Genomic DNA, 20,013 nt, shown 5'->3' on the forward strand with positions numbered 1-20,013 from the left:
GCTATACTATATGCGGGACATGGGATCAAGTGGCAGCTGTTGGAGGGGCATAGAGATAAGCACTGCTGACACGCATGCCTGGGAATACAATGAAAAAATGATGGACAAATGTTAAACAAGCATGTGAAATCAAAATCTGAGGTTTGAAAGGAGTCAATCAAAAAGATTCCAGCACACTGGATCCAAAGAATCTTTATGTAACAGACCAACATGAGCACAGCCCTTAACAGTTAGCCATTGCTGTGCCTAATTACTCCACATCTTGTTTCTAAGCAACAGGCTTTGCTCAGCAACTGGACAGTGCACCCCTGGGCCCCGCCCATTAGCAACCAACTACCAATGAGTTACCTACTGATACGTCTCCTGCTCAGCTATTGGCCAACTACACAGTGGGCCCTACGTGATGATAACTGTCAATGAAGTACCATTGGGGAAGAGATTGAGTCCAGAGTTCGTGGAGAACTGGTCATGTGACTCTTGCTTTTGGGCACCATACTTTTTTTTTCTTTTTCTTTAATGAGGAATGTATTTCTACTAGATACGCAAGTTGAGTTTCCCTACTCAATGTGAAGGTTGATGTGTTTCCAACAATATTAGTGGAGGAGACATTGAACACTTTCTTTGTTCTTATGTGTAATATTATGGAGACGGTGTATTGACCTTGGGGCAACAGACTGAGGATTCACCAGATCTTGGGGTCTCTAAAGCTCATTGGAGTAGAAAAAACATACAACATGTTCTTAATTACCTGTTTCCATGTTAAGTGCTTGCTCTTAAGTTCCTTAAGCCCCTCAAAGACTCACAATAGGAAGAGGTAGGTCTAGAGATGAAGTGACTAGAGGACTCTGAAGTCCTGAAATGGGATGAAAAGTGTTCATACAGGGATGGAAGAGGCAGGAGTGTTGAAGGGAGACATATACATCAAAAATAAAGGGCACTGAAGGAATGTCTGAAGGTCATGAGCAGAAACACCATGCCCCTGAATCACCACTCCCCAGTATCAGACACACAGAAGTGTCAGCAGTGGGTAAGTTGTATCATGGCTCCCTCAGCCTCCACTATCCCATGTTGATGGGCAAAGTGGTACATTGTGATATCTAAGACCCCAAGGCCACCATTGGCTGGGGGAGTGCCTAGCTGACCAATCAGATTGATGGGTGTGGCTCTTCCTTGTCCTGAGAAGGTATGTATAGGGGGGTCAAAGGCAGAGATTCTGAGTTATGTCACCTCGTGGGATCATCATGACTAAGGGAACCAAGAAGCCACAGAAGCCATGAAGACTTGCAACACGGTTTGCTTCAAGGATGAAAGGAAGAAAGACGACCCATTGTCAACGGAGATACAGAGGAAGTGTGAAGGTAAGATGACTCCATCTATGTTCCCCATGTTCTCCATTGATTTTGCTGCCCAAGACCTCTACACTGCCCTTGCCTGGCACAGAAGCCAACACCAGCCCACATCCGTTTTTCATAAAATCTCCCTTCCAACTCTGTTGTTATACTCTTTCCTCAAAACTAATACCCTTCTCTTTTCTTTCCAGGCACCAAATATGACCCTGAGGATCAGAAGACCTCTACAATGGACTTTGAGAAAGAAAATTCGATCATATGCCACTCAGTTGAAGAAGGTGAAGAAAACAAGTAAACCAAACTGTGTTTTTTGTTCCTGTGCACATAAGACACTGAATCAATGCTGAAAAAGATACCAAAATATGAGGCAGAGTCCAAGAAGGAGGCAGAATCGAAGGAGAAGATAAATTCAGCCGCCCCAGAATGAGAGACCCTGGAGAAGTACAAGCTGGTCAGCCAGTAACTGAATCTCAAAGGTTAAACAGTTTAGAATTGTTTCTCCAGAGGTCTGCTTTCTTACAAATGGACAACCAGGATATGACTGACTCTCACACTTACATAGTAAACTGGCGGCTGTCATCAAAATAAACATCAAATGGAGAAAAGATGATATTTGTGTGTGTGTGTGTGTTTGTGTGTGTGTGTCTGTGTGTGAATTTTCTGATTGGAAGGGAGGGGAGGGAAAAAAGAGGTGGGCACCTGAGTGGAGAGGGATGTGGAGTCCTAGGATACTGGGGAACAGACCCTCAGGCTCCCAGTTAACCAGAGAGTAGAGGTCTGGACTGGGTCTGGAGTCTGCAATGAAGTTGGATAACCCTGATTAAAAATTGATCTCAGTGGCAAAGATTAGTGGTGTGGTGTTACTGTCTTTGTTTGGGGTGTGGAATAACATTAGGGTCTAGATTGCCAGAACCCAGATGGGAAGAGTGTTCAACATGGGGATGGTGAATGTCATACTTCCCCTGATAAAAGCAGGCAGAAATCACCTCCTGGCCACCAAAGGTGCTCAGGAGGCACAAAAAGTTGATACAACTAAAGCCCACAGCTAGCACTCCCAAGGATTAAAATAATGTTTGGAGTGAACAGACCAAATATCAATAAGGCCACTGTTATCCTAAGAAATTGTTTGGAGCAGTGTGTTCCCAAGTGCAGGGCAGGGGAGGTGGCTCAATCCCGGTGCATATGACAAAGAGGATCATCACAGACAGATAAATTTTTGGGGAGGGGTCACCATGATGTTTGTGGGTTCTTAGTGCCCTGACAAGGGATTGAAAACGTTTGTGTTTCCTTGTTAGTTTTCTGTTTAGTCGATCTATCCATGGGTGTGAGTGGGGTATTAAAGTCTCCCACGCTTATTGTGTTATTGTTAATTTCCACTTTCACAATTATTAATATTTATCTTACATATTGCAGTGCTCCTGTTTTGGGTGCATATATATTTTATTTGTTATATTCTCTTTTTGGATTGATCCTTTGATCATCATGTAGTGTACTCCTTTGTCTCTTTTCAAAGCCTTTGTCTTAAAGTCTATTTCGTCTGATATGGGTATTGTTACTCCTGTATTTTTTGGTCTCCTTTTGCTTGGAATATATATTTTCCAGCCCTTCCCTTTCAGTCTGTATGGGTCTCGTGTAGACAACATATATAGGGGTCTTGTTTTTGTATCCATTCATCCAGTCTTTGTCTTTTGGTTGGGGCATTCAACCCATTTATATTTAATGTAATTATTGATAAGTATGATCCCGTTGCCATTTACTTTATTGTTGTGAGTTCACGTTTATAACCCCTTTCTCTCTCTGCTTCCTGTCAAGAGAAGCTCCTTTAACATTTATTGGAGAGCTGGTTTGGTGATGCTGAATTCTCTCAGCTTTTGCTTGTGTGTAAAGCTTTTCATTTCTCCTTCATATTTGAATGAGATCTTTGCTGGGTACAGTAATCTGGGCCTTAGGCTATTTTCTTTCAACACTGTAAGTATGCCCTGCCATTCTATCCTGGCCTGAAGAGTTTCTATTGAAAGATCAGCTGTGATCCTTGTGGGAATCCCCTTTGGTGTTATTTGCTGTTTTTCCCTTGCTGCTCTCAATATTTGTTTTTTTACTTTGATCTTTCTTAATTTTATTAATATGTGTCATGGGGTGTTTTGCCTTGGGTTTTCCTGTTAGGGACTCTGTGTTTCTAGGACTTGCATGATTATTTCCTTCCCCATTTAAGGGAAGTTTTCAACTATCTTCTCCTCAGGGATTTTCCCATGGTTTTTCTTTTTGTCTTCCTCTTCTGGGACTCCTACGGTTCTTGGTCCGTTTAACATTGTCCCAGAGGTCTCTGAGATTGTCCTCATTTCTTTTAATTCCTTTTTCTTTTTTCCTTTCTGTTTCATTTATTTCTATTACTCTATTTTCTTTCTCAAATATCCTATCTTCTGCCTCTGTTATTCTACTCCAGAGTGTTTTGCATCTCATCTATTGCATTATTTCTTATGCATTGACTCTTTTTTTAATTTCTTCTAAGTACTTGTTAAACCTTTCTTGCATCTTTTCGATTCTTGTCTTCAGGCTATTTATCTGTAACTGCATTTTTTTCCAAGATTTTGGATCATTTTCACTATCATTATTCGGAATTCTTTATCAGGTAGATTCCCTATGTCTTCCTCTTTTGTTTGGCTTGGTAGGCATTTGTTTATTTATCTCTATGTGAAGAGTTTGCGGAGTCAACCACACGTTTTCTTACTCACAAAGCAAGGCAGAGGAAACATGTTGAAATTACACAGGATGCTGGCTGTTTCCCCATATCAATGCCAGGTCGTGACCTAACACAGTCTGAATGCCTACTCCAGCCTCTCTTATTTCATAGAAGGCCCCTTCCCACAAATGTGGCAAAGGCTTCCATGGCTGAGAAGAATGTACAGGTGCCAGGAGTGGAGCCAACTCAGATCTTGCCTACTTCTGAACAAGTTGAGAGCAGCCATTACAAGTGCTTATGGAGGTGGCACAGTGGGAGTATCTAGAACTGTTACTGGTGTGCTGGGACTGTCCCAGTATGCAACCAAGCCCATATAGGACATCCCTTCTTGCTCCAGCACTTCTTTCTTTTGAGAAAAATTTCCAATGCTGGCAGAGGATACAGCACACATTTACATGAAATGGAATCAGCATGGACCTAAAACTCAGGATTTCTGTACCATGAACTGGATGCACAACCTAACTTCCCAATAGACAGGGTTGGCTACTGAGCACAGGAGAAGTCCGGCCTCTACCTGGCACTGGTTCTGGCCCCTCTATCTCTAGCACCACCTTACACCAAGGTGAAAGTTGCCAATACACAAGAGCAAAATTAATCTGGAACATAAGATTATGGAAATCTTCCAATAGGAAAAACAAAACCAAAAACAAGTTAAAAAGGAGAAGAGTTTAAAGATTTCTAGAGAACATCAAGTATACTAACATTCACTTTATGTGGTCGTAGATGGAAAAGAGAGAGTGAAAGGGGTCAAAGATATGTATTTAACGTGCTGATAGGGAAAAAATTGCAACCTATAATACTCTATCCAGCAAGGTTATCATTCAAAATTGGAGAGAAGTATTTCTCAGACAAAGAACAGCTAAGAGCTTATCCATAATAAACCATCTCAGAAGGAAATATTAAAGAGACTTCTCTAGGTGGAAAAAGAAGGAAAAATCTACAGATAAGGGAAAATGTCCCACCAGTACACACAGAAACATAGTAAAGTCTGTGGATCAACCAAGTAAATAATCTAGTATGAAAATTAAAAGAATTGCAAATTAAATGCTAACTAATTTAAATAACCTATTACATCAATGGAAAGAGCATCCTGATAGAAAAGCAATAAGAAAACTGTATTCTTAAATGACAGATTAGAGTATTTGAACTTAATAGATACCTACAGCATTTGTTGTTTTTCTTCAGTTACTAAGTTGTCTGACTCTTTTGAAACCCCATGGGCTGTAGCCCTCCAGGCTCCTATGTCCATGGGATTTCCCAGGCAAAAAAAATGGAGTTTATTGCATTTCATTTTCCAGGGGATCTTGCTGACTCAGGGGTCAAATCGGCATCTTCTGCTTTGCAGGCAGATTCTTTACCTCTGAACCACCATTCATAGTCTATCCCAAAATAGCAGAATACACGCCTTCAAGAGGTCACAGGATATTTTTTCAGGGATGATCAAATGCTATGCCACAAAACAAGTCTCAAAACATTTAAGCACACAGAAATTTTATCAAGCACTTTTTCTGACCACAATGGTACAAAATAAGAAATCAATTACAGGAGGGGAATATGGGACACACAGAAACATTTGGAGATGAAACAACATGCTACTAAATACCAATGAGCTAAGGAAGAAATCAAAAAGGGAATCAGAAAATACTTTGAGACTGATAAAAACGCCAACTTTCCAAAATCTATTGGATTTAGCAAAAGGAGTTCTAGGGGAAATTGTATAGTGACAGATGCTTCCCTCAAGATTGGGGGGAGAAACTGAAACAAACAACTTAACTTTCTATATAAATGAAGTAGAAAAAGAAGAATAAATAAAGCACTAAATCCTCAGAATGAAGGCAATATTAAAGATCAGAGAGGACATTAATAAAATTGAGACTTCCTCTTTCCTAAAGTAAAAAAAATCACTTAAGTGAAAAGATATTTTTTGAAAAGTTAAACAAAATAATTAAGTCTTTAGCAAGGTTCATCAAAAATAAAAGATAGATGACTCAAATAAACAAATGCAAATGAGACATTACAGGCAACATCACAGCAGTAGTGAAAAATCATAAAAGGATACTACAAGTAGATATATGCCAAACAATTGCACAACCTAGAAGAAACTGACAAATCTCTTGGAAGATACAACCTTTCAAAACGGAATCAGGAAGGAATGTATGATCTGAATAGTTGAAACACTAGTAGTGAAATTGAATCATTAATAAAAAATCTCTTAGTAAAATAAAGTTCAGGACTGAACTGCTTCACAGCAGAATGTTTACAAACATATAAGAGCTTATTATACCCAACATTCTCAAACGATTCCAAAAATTGAAATAATGGAGTACTCCCAAACTTTTTATGAAACTATTCTTTTCCTAACACCAAAACCAGACAAAGACACCACCAAAAAAGAAAACTCAATACCAATATTTCTGTTGAATATAGATGTGAATATTCTTCACAAAATATGAGAGAACCAAATTCAACATCACATTGAAACCAACATATACCATGATAAAGATGGACTTATACCAGGGGGACAAGGATGGTTCAATATCTGCAAATTAGTCAGTGTAGTACACCACATTAGGAAAGAGGACAAAATCACATGATCATCTCAACAGATGCTGTAAAAGCATTTGGCAAAATTCAATATTCATTCATTTCAAAAACTCTCACCATACTTGATATGGAGAGAATATATCTGAACATAATGAAAGTGAATTTTGAAGTCGCACTGTTCCCACACCAGTACTCTGGGCTAGAGAATCCCATGGACTGTATAGTCCATGTGCTCTTCAGCACATAATAAAGGTGATTTATAACAGACAGAGATTATATCCTATTCAGTGGCAAAAAGCTGAAAGCTATCCCTACATCAGGAACAAGACACAGATGTCCAGTCTTGCCACGTCTAAAACACTAGAAGTACTAGTCATAGCAAACATTCAAATAAATAAATAAAAGTCATCCAAATGGGAAGGAAGAAGTAAAACTGTCACTACTTGCAGTTGATATGATACTATATACAGAAAGCTAACAGTTCAGTACAGTTCAGTTCAGTCGCTCAGTCGTGTCCGATTACTTGCAACCCCATGAATCACAGCACGCCAGGCCTCCTTGTCCATCACCAACTCCCAGAGTTCACTCAAACTCATGTCCATCACATCCGTGATGCCATCCAGCCAACTCATTCTCTGTCGTCCCCTTCTCCTCCAGCCCCCAATCCCTCCCAGCATCAGAGTCTTTTCCAGTGAGTCAACTGGTCGCATGAGGTGGCCAAAATATTGGAGTTTTAGATTACAATGAAGTGACCAAACAAATGAAATCAAGGTGAATTAAAACCCTAAATGAAAGACTGGAAACTATGAAACCCCTAGAAGAAAATGTAGGCAGAACTCTTTCACAAACTTCATAGCAACATTTTTTCACCTGTCTCCTAGTGCAAAGGAAGCAAAGGAAAAAAATGAGATCTAATCAAATTTAAAAGCTTTTGCACAGCAAACGAAAACACTGAAAAAATGAAAAGACCAGCTACCGAATGGGAGTAAGTATTTGCAAATGAAATTACTATAAGTGGTTAATATTCAAACTGTCTAAACAGACTATTCAACTCGATATTTAAAACAAGCAAACAAACAAACAAAAAACAGTGGGAAGATCTGATTTTCTCCAAGGAAGATATACAGATGGCACAAGAAGAAATGCTGACCATCACTGTCAGAGAAATTAAAACTAAAATCGCAAGGAGATATCACCTCACACTCATCAGAATGGCTATCATCAATTCAAAAATCTGAAAATAACAAATGTTGACAAGGATGTGGAGAAAGTGAAGCCCTTGTACTTAATTGGTGGGAATGTAAATTTGTGCAGTTGCTATGGAAAACATCATGAAAGTTTCTCAAAAAACTAAAAAAAGAACTAGCAATTGACCCAGCCATTTCACTTCGAGGTATATATCAGAAGGCAATGAACACAAATTTGAAAAGATACATGAATTCCAATGTGTATTACAGCCTTTTTTACAATAGAAAATATATGGGCTGCGAGCTCGGAGGCTGAAGAGAAAAGACAGCGAGGTGGCTTTGGTGGTGGCCACAGAGCACAGGATGATCCAGCGATCGAGGAGAAAATTCTGCAAACTGGCTGATTATTCATGAAGATGAGATTTTGTTTTTGTGGCAGGCATCTGTGGGGTCTGTAATAGAAATGATTGCTGGCTATGGAGAAATTTATCACTCTATAAACATGCTTCCTACTAACAGGAATGCAAATGAGTCTTGTTCTAATACTGCACCATCTCTAACTGTCCCTGAATGTGCCATTTGTCTGCAAACATGTGTTCACCCAGTCAGCCTGCCTTGCAAGCATGTTTCCTGCTATCTATGTGTGAAGGGAGCTTCATGGCTTGGAAAGCAATATGCCCTCTGTCGACAAGAAATTCCCGAAGATTTCCTTGATAAGCCAACCTTGTTGTCACCAGAGGAACTCAAGGCAGCAAGCAGCGGAAACGGTGAATAGGCCTGGTATTATGAAGGAAGAAATGGGTGGTGGCAGTATGATGAGCACACTAGCAGAAAGATGGAGGATGCTTTTTCCAAAGGTAAAAAGAGCACTGAAATGTTAACTGCCGGGTTTCTCTATGTTGCCAATCTTGAAAATATGGTACAGTATAGGAGAAACGAACATGGACGTCGCAGGAAGAACAAGCGGGATACAATAGATATACCAAAGAAGGGAGTAGCCGGACTTAGGCTGGACTGTGATTCTAATACTGTAAACCTAGCGAGAGACAGCTCTGCTGACGGAGTGGACAGTGTACCGGCTCAGAGTGTAGCTTCTGTTCAGTCGTCTTCTGTGAGGCCCCTGATATCAGTAGATGGTCAGCTAACAAGCCCCACCACACCATCCTCTGATGCAAGCACTACTCTGGAAGACTCTTTTTCACATTTACAACTTGTTGGAGACAGCATAGTGGAAAGGAGTCATAGAGGGGAAGGAGAAGAGCATGGATCACCATTTTGAGGCAGGGCACTAGCACCAGACACTTCGATTGAAGAAACCGAATCCGATGCCAACAGTGAGAGTGAGGATGTATCTGTGCTTGTTGCACAACACTCCTTGACCCAAAAGAGACTTTTGGTTCCTAATGCAAATCAGACAGTATCTGATCGATCAGGAACTGATTGATAAGTGGCAGCAGATGGAACAGTGAGTGTCAGATCTCGAAGGCCTGATGGAGAGTGCACAGTAACGGAAGTTTAAATAAAAAAGTTTTCAGATCCAGGCTCAGGATGAAAATGGTTATCTGTAAATTTCTGCCCACAAAATATTATACTCATCCCTAGTAGTACATTTTAGGAGTTGGGGTGGGAAGGGGTATCGAAAGAATAGAGCCATAATTAAAATGTCTAACACATCTCTGTTGAGAAATTTAATACAAGGAACGTGGGTGTTAATAGTTGAGAGCTGTTTAGTAATAACCCAGTTTTCTTGAGGTCTGTTTATTTTATAGTTTTTTAAAATACCTTCAGTTCTTTTGGCCAGCGTGTGTGTATTATCTGTGCATTAATGGTCCTCATCTGCCTACTGCACTGGTTCATATTTTTCTGCATGTATTGACATAAAACCATTACAAAAATTTGGCAACTACAAGATGTCTGGTATCAGTATGAAAAGAAAGCTTAATTAACATGAGAACAAATGCGAATTTGTGGTTTTAAAATAAAAGAATAACAACTATTTAATAATAAAGCCATGAAATTAAAAGACGCTTACTCCTTGGAAGGAAAGTTTATGGCCAGCCTAGATAGCATATTAGAAAGCAGAGATATTACTTTGCCAACCAAGGTCCGTCTAGTCAAGGCTATGGTTTTTCCCGTGGTCATATATGGATGTGAGAGTTGGACTGTGAAGAAAGCTGATCGCCGAAGAATTGATGCTTTTGAACTGTGGTGCTGGAGAAGACTCTTGAGAGTCCCTTGGACTGCGAGGAAATCCAACCAGTCCATTCTAAAGGATATCAATCCTGGGTGTTTATTGGAAGGACTTTTGCTAAAGTTGAAACTCCAATACTTTGGCCACCTCATGCGATGAGTTGACTCACTGGAAAAGAGTCTGATGCTAGGTGGGATTAGGGGTAGAAGGAGACGGGGATGACAGAGAATGAGATGGCTGGATGGCATCACCGACTCGATGGACATGAGTTTGATTGAACTCCGGGAGTTGGTGATGGACAGGGAGGCCTGGCATGCTGTGGTTCATGGAGTCGCAAAGAGTCGGACACGACTGAGCGACTGAACTGAACTGAACTGAACTGAATAATAAAGTAACTGAAATGGAAATGTAAAGAAAAGAGCTTATAACTTCTGTTTCAGAATCTTGTCTGTAACACACTTCATGGCGTTCTCATAGGCTTTGCTGTCTAGTCCCTGTAGTTAGCGGTTTCTCTTGATCCATATTATTTTTTATTACAGACTTTATAATTTAAGAAATACTAGAATTTATCAAAAAAAAAAAAAAAGAAAAGATGTGGAAGCAACTAGTGAACAAAGCACACATGGTTCCTCTCTTCAAAGCATTGACATGTAGTATGGCAAAAGCAAGCATTTGAACACTATAGTAATTCTTAGAAATAATGGCAGATACATGTTCACTGAGATGGAAAATTTTTTCCAGCATATTGTATAGAAAAGGAAAGCTACAATAGTGCATATAGTTTGATTCAATTACTTTGTATTTTCAATTTCTATAAATTAAAAAAAAATCACTGATGTATATATGCTCCTCCAAATATAAGTGTATTATGTATTCTAGCATTATATAACACATATAATATATATGTTATAAACATTTAGATATAAAGACAAAGACAAAATATTAACAGTATTTATATTTCTATTGACATACTTATTGGTGTCCTCTAATTTCATTTTTATACTTTTTGAATTTCCATCATCCTGCTCTGTTTTACTGTGAATAGAATAAGAATCACTGTGATTAAGGTTTGTCAAAGTAGTTCTCAAAGTGAGCTGACCTTCACATTCTTGTTGGGTTTGAAATATTAGCTATACTATATGCGGGACATGGGCTCAACTGGCAGCTGTTGGAGGGGCATAGAGATAAGCACTGCTGACAGGCATGCCTGGGAATACAAGGAAAAGAATGATGTACAAAAGTTAAACAAGCATGTGAAATCAAAATCTGAGGTTGGAAAGGAGTCAATCAAAAAGATTCCTGCACGCTGGACCCAAAGTATCCTTATGTAGTAGAGCAGGATGAGCACAGCCCTTAGTAGGTAGCCACTGCTGTACCTTACTACTCCACATCCTGTTACTAAGCAAAAGGTCTTGCTCAGCATTGGACAGTGCATCCCAGGGCCCCGCCCATAAGAAACCAACTATCAATGAGGTACCTACTGGTACGTCTCCTGCTAAGCTATTGGTCAGTTACAGAGTGGGCCCTACCTGATGATAACTGTCAATGAGGAACCATTGGGAAAGTGATTCAGTCAAGAGTCCGTGGTGCAGTGGTCATGTGACTCTTGAATTTGGGCACCTTACTTTTTTTTTTTTCTTTTTTAATCAGGATTATATTTCTGGTAGATAGGGCAACTTGAGTTTCCCTACTCAATGTGAGAGTTGAAGTGTCCCCAACAATATTAGTGCAGGAGACATTTAACACTTTCTTTGCTCTGATGTGTAATCTTATGGACACGGTGTATTAACCTTGGGGCAACAGACAGGATTCACCAAATCTTGGCCTCTCTACAGCTCATTGAAGTAGAAGAAGCATACAACATGTTCTTAGTTACCTTTTTCCATGTTAAGTGCTTGCTCTTAAGTTCCTTAAGCCCCTCAAAGACTCCCAGTAGGAAGAGGGTGGTCTAGAGATGAAGTGACTAGAAGACTCTGAAGTGCTAAAATGGGATGAAAAGTGTTCACATAGGGATGGAGGAGGCAGGAGTTTTGAAGGAAGACATATAAGTCCAAGAATAAAGAACACAGTGTTGAGAAACTGGGGTAGAGGTGCCTGAGGAAAAGGTCCTCATCAGAGGCCTTGTCAGAGGGCCGGCCTCGTTTAGCATATATTCAAAGTTTTCAAAAGCATCTTGCCCTCTGAAGCTGTTTCATTCGGCCCTTAACAACCCTAGGCATGCAGCACAAGAAACACTGACTAGCCCAAGTAACACTTTCTTTGTCCTTCTTTATTTAGTGTTTGTTAGGAATACTCCCTTCACACATAGTCCTTGAATTAATTGGAAGCTTTGCCGGTAACCTTGATTGATAGCTGACTTGAAGTGCAGGAACCTGATTAATGTTTAGAGTGAGGCCAGCATGTCTGGTCAGTTCAGTTCAGTTCCTCAGTCGTGTCCGACTCTCTGCGACCACATGAATCACAGCACGCCAGGCCTCCCTGTCTATTACCAACTCCCGGATTTCACTCAAACTCACGTCCACAGAGTCGGTGATGCCATCAAGCCATTTCATTCCCTGTTGTCCCCTTCTCCTCCCGCCCCCAACCTTTCCCAGCATCAGAGTCTTTTCCAGTGAGTCAACTCGTCGCATGAGGTGGCCAAAGTATTGCAGTTTCAGCTTTAGCATGAGTCCTTCCAACGAACACCCAGGATTGATCTCCTTTAGAATGGACTGGATGGATCTCCTTGCAGTCCAAGGGACTCTCAAGAGTCTTCTCCAACACCACAGTTCAAAAGCATCAATTCTTTGGCGACCAGCTTTCTTCACAGTCCAACTCTCACATCCATACATGACCACGGGAAAAACCATAGCCTTGACTAGTCGGACCTTTGTTGGCAAAGTAATGTCTCTGCTTTTTAATATACTATCAAGGTTGTTCATAACTTTCCTTCCAAGGAGTAAGCGTCTTTTAATTTCATGACTACAATCAGCATCTGCAGTGATTTTGAAGCCCAAAAATATAGTCTGACAGGGTTTCCACTGTTTTTCCATCTATTTCCCATGAAGTGATGGGACCAGATGCCATGATCTTTGTTTTCTGAATGTTGAGCTTCAAGCCAACCTTTTCACTCTCCTCTTTCACTTTCATCAAGAGGCTTTTGAGTTCCTCTTCACTTTCTGCCATAAGGGTGGTGTCATCTGCATATCTGAGGTTATTGATATTTCTTTCAGAAATCTTGATTCCAGCTTGTGCTTCTTCCAGCCCAGCGTTCCTCATGATGTACTCTGCATAGAAGTTAAATAAGCACGGTGACAATATACAGCCTTGACGTACTCCTTTTCCTATTTGTAACCAGTCTGTTGTTCCATGTACAGTTCTGACTGTTGCTTCCTGACCTGCATACAGGTTTCTCAAGAGACAGGTCAGGTGTTCTGGTATTCCCATCTCTTTCAGAATGTTCCACAGTTTATTGTGATCCACACAGTCAAAGGCTATGGCATAGTCAATGAAGCAGAAATATATGTTTTTCTGGAACTCTCTTGCTTTCTCCATGATCCAGCGGATGTTGGCAATTTGATCTCTGGTGCCTCTGCCTTTCCTAAAACCTGCTTGAACTTCTGGTAGTTCACGGTTCACACATTGCTGAAGCCTGGCTTGGAGAATTTTGAGCATGATTTTACTAGCGTGTGAGATGAGTGCAACTGTGCAGTAGTTTGAGCATTCTTTGACATTGCCTTTCTTTGGGATTAGAATGAAGACTGACTTTTTCCAGCATGTCTGGTAAAGCCATGTAAATCTAAGTTTATCAACACTCCACAGGTGTCCTGGATTTTGTCATGCTGATGTAGCTGTTAAAGTCTTCCTCCCTCGTAAAACTATATAACAGCACTTGTAATATAAAGCAAATGGTCACTCTCCTAGAAGGCTGTCCGTGTCCCTTTTTCAGAGGCATCTCTGCTGAGCTCTACAGCACGGAAGGAAATTCTGAAGGTCAAGAGCTGAAACACCATGCCCCTGAATCACCACTCCCCAGAATCAGACACACAGAGGTGTCAGCAGTGGTTAAGGTGTATCATGGCCTCCCTCAGCCTCCACTAGCCCATGTTGATGGGCAAAGTGGTTGATTGTGTTGTCTAAGACCCCAAGGCCACCATTGGCTGGGGAGTGACTAGCTGACCAATCAGGTTGAAGGGTGTGGCTCCTCATTGTCCTGAGAAGGTAGATATAGAAGGATCAGAGGCAGAGATTCTGGGTTAGGCCACTTTTTTGGATCATCATGACTAAGGGAACCAGGAAGCCTCAGAAGCCAAGAAGTGTTGCAACGCTGTTTGCCTCAAGGATGAAAGAAAGAGAGTCGACCCATTGTCAACGGAGATACAGACAGTATGAAGGTAAGATGACTCCATCTATGCTCCCCATGTTATCCACTGACTTTGCTGCCCAAGACCACTACACTGCCCTTGCCTGGCACAAAAGCCCTCATCAGCCCACATCCCTTTTTCATGAAATCTGCCTTCCAACTCAGTTGTTATATACTTCTCTTTTCTTTCCAGGCATGAAATATGACAATGAGTGTCAGAAGACCTCTACAACGGACTTTGAGAAGGAAAATCCAATCATATGCCACTCAGTCGAGAAAGGTAAAGAAAACAAGCAAACCAAACTGGTTTTTCTGTTCCTGTGCATGTAAGACACAAAATCAACACCGAAAAAGTTACCAAAATGTGAGGCAGAGTCCAAGAAGGAGGCAGAATCGAAAGAGAAGATAAGCTCACCAGCCCCAGAAAGAGAGACCCTGGAGAAGTACAACCTGGGCAGCCAGTAACTGAATTCCAAAGTTCAAACAGTTTAGAATTGTTTCTCCAGGGGTCTGCTTTCTTACAAATGGCCAACCAGGAAATGGCGGACCCTCACACTAACAAGAGTAAACAGATGGCTGCCATTAAAATAAACATGAAATTGTGAAAAGATGATATTTGTGTGTCTTTGTGTGTGTGTGTGTGTGTGAATTTTCTGATGGGAAGGGAGGGGAGGGAGAGAAGAGGTGGACACCTAATTGGGGAGGGATGTGGAGTCCCGGGAGATTGCGGCACAGACCCTCAGGCCCCCAGTTAACCAGAGAGTAGAGGTCTGGACTGGGTCCGGAGTCTGCATTGAAGTTGGATAACCCTACTTAACAATTGATCTCAGCGACAAATATTAATACTATGGTGTTACTGCCTTTGTTTGCAGTGTAATGACATTGGGTGTAGATTGCCAGAACCCAGATAGGAAGAGGGTTCAACATGTGGATGGTGAATGTCATATTTCCCTGAGAAAAGCAGGCAGAAATCACCTGCTGGCCACCTATGTCATAAAGGGCTTTGTTGCATCACTCCCCTATGCTGTAAGCTAAAGGTGCTCAGGAGGCACAAAAGACTGATAAAACTAAAACCCACAGCTAGCACTCCCAAAGATTAAAATAATGTTTGGAGTTAACAGACCAAATATCAATTAGGCCACTGTTATCCTAAGACATTGGTGGGAGCAGTATGTTCCCAAGGGCAGGGCAGTGGAGGTGGCCCAATCCCGGTGCCTATGACAAGCAGGATCACAACAGACATAATTTTTTGGGGTGGGGGGCACCATGCACTTTGTGGGATCTTAGTTCCCTGACCAGGGATTGAAAACCTTTGCTTTTCCTTGTTAATTTTCTGTTTAATCGATCTATCCTTTGGTGTGAGTGGGGTATTAAAGTCTGCCACACTTATTGTGTTATTGTTAATTTCCCCTTTCATAATTATTAACATTTGTCTTACATACTGTGGTGTTCCTGTGTTGGGTGAATATATAATTATAATTGTTATGTCTTCTTTTTGCTTTGATTATTTGCTCATCATATAGTGTCCTTCTTTGTCTATTTCCACAGCATTTGTTTTAAAGTTTATTTTAACTGTTATGAGTATTGCTACTCCTGCTTTTTTGGACACAATTTGCTTGGAATATGTTTTTCCAGCCCTTATTTCAGTCTGTATGTGTTCCTCGTTTTGAGGTGGGTCTCTTGTAGACAACATACAGAGGGGTCTTGTTTTTGTATCCATTCAGCCAGTCTTTGTCTTTTGGTTGGGGCATTCAACCCATTTACATTTAAGGTTATTGTTGATAAGTTTGATCCCGTTGTCATTTACTTTATTGTTTTGTGTTCTGGTTTATACCCCCTTTCTCTGCTTCCTGACTAGAGAAGGTCCTTTAGCATTTGTTGGAGGGCTGGTTTGGTGATGCTGAATGCTCTCATCTTTTGCTTTTGGGTAAAGCTTTTAATTTCTCCTTTATATTTGAATGAAATCCCTGCTGGGTACAGTAATCTGGGATGTTGGCTAGTTTCTTTCATCACTGTAAGAATGCCCTGCCATTCCCTCCTGGCCTGAAGAGTTTCTATTGAAAGATCAGCTGTGATCCTTGTGGCTTCAACTTGTGTGTTATTTGCTGTTTTGCCCTTGCTTCTTTTAATATTTGTTCTTTGTCTTTGACGTTTTTTTAATTTTATTAGTATGTGTCATGGGGTGTTTTGCCTTGGGTTTTTACTGTTTGGGACTCTCTGGTTTTCTTGGACTGCGATGATTATTTCCATTCCCATTTAGTGAAATTTTCAACTATCATCTCCTCAAGTATTTTCCCATGGTCTTTCTTTTTGTCTTCGCCTTCTGGGACTCCTATGATTCGAATGTTGGGGCGTTTAACATTTTCCCAGAGGTCTCTGAGATTGTCCTCATTTCTTTGAATTAGTTTTTCTTTTTTCCTCACTGTTTCATTTATTTCTAACAGTCTATCTTCTATCTCACTTATCCTATCTTCTGCCTCTTTATTCTACTGTTGTTTCCCTCCAGAGTGCTTTGGATCTCATCTATTGCATTATTCCTTATGTATGGACTCTTTTTTATTTCTTCTAGGTACTTGTTAAACTTTCTTGCATCTACTCGATCCTTTCTCCAGGCTCTTTATCTGTAACTCCATTTTTTTTTTCAAGATTTTGGATCATTTCCCTATCATTATTCGGAATTCTTTATCTGGTAGATACCCTATCTCTTCCTCTTTAGTTTGGCTTAGTGGGCATTTGTGAATTTATCTCTATGTGAAGAGTTTGTGGAGGCAACCACACGTTTTCTTTCTCACGAAGCAAGGCAGAGGAAAAATGTTGAAATTACACACGATGCTGGCAGTTTCCCCATAACAATGTCAGTCATGACCTAACCCACTCTGAGTGCCTATTCCAGCCCCTCTTATTTCATAGAACACCCCTTCCCACAAGTATGGCAAAGGGATCCATGGCTGACAAGATGTACAAGAGCCTGGAGTTGAGCCAAATCAGATCTGGCCTACATCTCAACAAGTTCAGAGCATCTATTACCAGTGCTTATGGAGGGGGCACAGTGGGAGTATCCAGAGCTCTGACTAGTGTGCTGGGACTGTCCCAGTATGCACCCAACCCGATATTCAGCAACGCTTCTTGCTCCAGCACTTTGTATTTTGAGGGCAAAATATAGAATGCTGGAAGGAGATACAGCACACTCTTACATGTAATGGAATCCACATGGACCTGAAACTCAGGGATTCTGAACCATCAACTGGATACTCAACCAAACTCCCCAATAGGCAGGGTTGGCTACTGAGCACAGGACAAGTACAGGCTCACACCTGGCACTGGTTCTGGCCCCGGTTCTGGCCCCTCTATCTCTATCCCCACTTCTCACCAAAGTGAGAGTTGCCAGTACACAAGAAGCAAAATTAAGCTGGAATGTAAAATTATGGAAATCGCCCAATAGGAAAAGTAAAATAAAAGCAAGTTAAAAAGGAGAACAGTTTAAGAGACTTCTAGACAACATAGAGTATACTAACATTCACTTTAATGAGGACTTAGAAGGAAAAGAGAGAGAGAAAGGGGTCTAAAATATATATTTAACGTGCTAAAAGGGAAAAACATGCAACCTATAACACTCTACCCAACAAGATATTCATCCAGAATTGGAGAGAAGAACTTCTCAGTGAAGCAAAAACTAGCAGGTTATCCATACTAAACCAACTCAGAAGGAAATATTAAAGAGTCTTCTCGAAGTGGAAAAAGAAGTAAAAATCTACAGAGAAGGGAAAAACTCCCACCAGTACACACAAACACATAGAAAAGGCTGTGGATCAACCAACTACATAACATAGTATGAAAATTAAAAGACAAATGAATTGCAAATTAAACGCTAACTGCATTAAACACACTTTTACATCAATGGACAGAGCATCCTGATAGAAAAGCAATAAGAAATCTGTAGTCCAAATTACAGATGAGAGTAGTTGAACTGAATAGATACCTACAGCATTTGTTGTTGTTCTTCAGTTACTAAGTTGTCTGAATCTTTTGAAACCCCATGGGGGCAGCCCTCCAGGCTCCACTCTCCATGGGGTTTCCCAGGAAAGAACACTGGAGTTTATTGCATTTCCTTTTCCAAGGAATCTTGCTGACCCAGGGATCAAATGTGCATCTTCTGCATTGCAGGCAGATTCCTTACCTCTGAGCCATCTGGCACAGTATATCCCAAAATAGCAGAATACACACCTTCAAGTGCACACAGGACATTTTATCAGGGATAATCAAATGCTTGGCCAAAACACAAGTGTCAACACATTTAAGAAGACAGAAATAATATCAAGCACTTTTTCTGACCACAATGGTACAAAATAAGAAATCAATGACATGAGGAAAATATGGGACAAACACAAACATATGTAGACGAAACAATGTGTTACTAAATACCAATGAGCTCATGAAGAAATAATAAAGGGAATCAGAAAATACTTTGAGACTAATAAAAACACCAACATTCCAAAGTCAATTGGATTTAGCAAAAGCTGTTCTAGGGGAAATTGTATAGTGAAACAGATGCTTCCCTCAAGGCAAGGGGATAAACTGAAATAAACCACTAAACTTACTATATAAATGAAGTATAAAAATTAGAATAAATATATCCCCAAATCCTCAGAATGTAGTCAGTAATGAAGATAAGAGAGGACATTAATAAAATTGAGACATCCCGTTTCCTAAAGTAAAAAATATCAGTTAAGTGTAAAGATTGTTTTAAAAAATAGACAGAATAATTAATTCTTTAGCCAGGTTCATAAATAATAAAAGATAGATGACTCAAATAAGCAAATGCAAAGGAGACATTACAGCCAACATCACAGCAGTAGGGAAAAATCATAAGAGGATACTACAATTAGTTATATGACAAACAACTTGGTCAATCTAGAAGAAACTGACAAACCTTTAGGAGCATATAACATTTCTAAACTGAATCAGGAAGGAATGTATAATCTGAAGAGTTGAAACACTAATAGTGAAATTGAATTTATAATGAAAATCTCTTAGTAAAATAAACTTCAGGACCAAACAGCTTAACAGCAGCATGTTTACAAATATATACAGAAGAGCTTATATCCAACATTCTCAAACTATTCGAAAAAATTGTGAAAATGGAGTACTCCCAAATTTTTTATGAAGCTATTAGTTTGCTAACACCAAAACCAGACAAAGTCACCACCAAAAAAGAAAACTCAATGCCAAAATTCCTGTTGAATATAGATGTGAATATTCTTAACAAAATATGAGGGTACCAATTTCAGCATCACTTTGAAACCATCATATACCATGATCAAGATGGACTTATTCCAGGGGTACAAGGATGATTAAATATCTGCAAATTAGTCGGTGTGGTACACCACATTAGGAAAGTGAAGGACAAAAATCACATGATCATATCAACAGATGATATAAAAGCATCTGGCAAAATTCAATATTCATTCACTTCAAAAACTCTCACCATACTTGATATGGAGGGAATACATCTGAACATAATGAAAGTGAAAGAGGAAATCGCACTGTGCCCACTCCAGTGCTCTGGCCTAGAGAATTCCACAGACTGTATAGTCCATGTGGTCGTCTGAACATAATAAAGGTGATTTATAACAAACAGAGATGATATCTTATTCAGTGGC

At 40.2% G+C, this 20,013-nt stretch overlaps 1 pseudogene; it reads left to right on the plus strand.

Moving 5' to 3' along the window:
* Positions 1 to 8,283: 8,283 nt before the first annotated feature.
* LOC148774602 (E3 ubiquitin-protein ligase RNF146-B pseudogene) lies at positions 8,284 to 9,339 on the plus strand (annotated as a pseudogene).
* Positions 9,340 to 20,013: the final 10,674 nt, after the last annotated feature.

Source organism: Moschus berezovskii, chromosome 20 (assembly GCF_049115385.1).
Source record: "Moschus berezovskii isolate FMDL1 chromosome 20, NW_MosBer_1.0, whole genome shotgun sequence".
Lineage (NCBI taxonomy): Eukaryota > Metazoa > Chordata > Mammalia > Artiodactyla > Moschidae > Moschus > Moschus berezovskii.